We start from the raw sequence: 1,896 nt of genomic DNA, 5'->3' as shown, positions 1-1,896 counted from the left end.
GAGTAAGCCTCTTGATTATTGCCACAGTGATCTGTGGGGGCCATGTTCAACCAACTCGATAGGAGGGGGGAGGTATTTCTTGAGCCATTATTGATGATTTCAGTAGGAAAGTTTGGGTGTATATTCTCAAGGAAAAATCAGAGGCATTTGAAAAGTTTAGGAGTTGGCATGAAGCTGTGAAGGTGGAAAAGGGGCATGGTCTGAGGTGCCTTAGAACGGACAACGGCTTGGAATTTTTATCAAGAGAGTTTGAGAACTATTGCAAGAAATATGGGATTAAAAGGCACAGGACCGCACCTGGGAATCCGCAGCAAAATGGGACAGCGGAACGAATGAACAGAACCTTGTTGGAAAGGGTTAGGTGTAGGTTGATCACATCTGGTGTTCCAAAGAGGTTCTGGGCAGAAGGCAGTTTCAACGGCTGCAAAGATGATAAATAAATGTCCTAGTTCAGCTATCAGCCATGATACTCCCGACAACAGATGGTATGGCAGTCATGGCAGTTACAGAAACTTGAAAACCTTTGGGTGCAGGGCATATGCACATATTAGGCAAGGGAAGCTGGAGCCGAGGGCCTTAAAGTGCATTTTTCTGGGATATCAAACTGGAGTCAAGGCCTACAGATTATGGAGTACAGAAGTGGGGAACCAAAAGATTATTATCAGCCGAGATGTTGTTTCAATGAATTGGAGATGCCGTACAAAGATGCCAGCTTCAGTCCCGGAGTCACAAGGTCAGAGTGTGAAGTCTGACCATAAACCATGATCTTGGTGATAAAAGTGATCAGGATGATCTTGGTGATAAGAGTGATCAGGATACCGTGATAGGTGCTGATTATGAACACAACTCAGCAGATTCAAGTGATCATGGCAGTTCATCAGGCCCACAACCTGAGTATCCTCCACCCTCAGTTGGTAACCAAGGTAATGATGATGGTTACTTGCTAGCAAGAGATAGAACTAGAAGGGAGGTCAGACCACCTGCAAGGTTCAGAGATGCAGATTTTGTATATTATGCTCTTTGCATTGCAGAAGAGCTGGAGTTGAATGAACCGAGCAACTACAAAGAGGCTATTGGAAGCAGGGATAGACAGAAATGGATTACTGCAATGAATGAGGAAATAGAGTCACTGCTAAAAATAAAACTTGGTTTTTGGTTTGAGATCCATGATCCAACAGAGGCCCATTAGTTGCAAGTGGATATACAAGAGGAAGGTGGAGGCCTCACAGAATGACTCTATTAGGTTCAAAGCAAGGCTTGTGGCAAGAGGTTTCACGCAAGAGGAGGGGATTGACTACAATGAGGTATTTTCCCGGTTGTAAAGCATAGCTCTATCCGAATATTGTTGGCAATAGTGGCCATCGGAATTGGGAATTGCAACAGCTGCAGACGTAAAAACTGCCTTCTTGCATGGGGAATTAGAGGAAGTTATATATATGGAACAGCCACAAGGCTTTGTCAAACCCGGAGATGAAGATAAAGTTTGTCTTCTTAAAAGGAGCATCTATGGGCTGAAGCAAAGCAGCCGACAGTGGTACCTTAAATTCGATGAGCAGATGATTAAGATGGATTTAGGAAGTCATCATCATTCGACAGTTGTGTATATATCAGATACAAGGAAGTAAACCAATCGCATACCTGCTACTATTAGTAGATGAATATGCTTGTGGCAGGACCAAGCAAATCAGAGATTGCTCAAGTCAAGGTGGAGCTTGAGGCAGCTTTTGAAATGAAAGACTTGGAAATGCGAAAGGATACTTGGGATGGACATCATAAGAGATAGAGCAAAAGGAAGCTTATGGCTGATACAACACAGCTATGTCAGAAAGATGTTGAGTAAGTTTCAGATGACTGACTCTAAACAAGTCTCAACTCCATCAAGTCCACATCAAACTG

The sequence above is a fragment of the Salvia splendens genome, chromosome 10 (genome assembly GCF_004379255.2).
Source record: "Salvia splendens isolate huo1 chromosome 10, SspV2, whole genome shotgun sequence".
Taxonomy (NCBI): Eukaryota; Viridiplantae; Streptophyta; class Magnoliopsida; order Lamiales; family Lamiaceae; genus Salvia; species Salvia splendens.
This window is presented reverse-complemented; position numbering follows the sequence as displayed.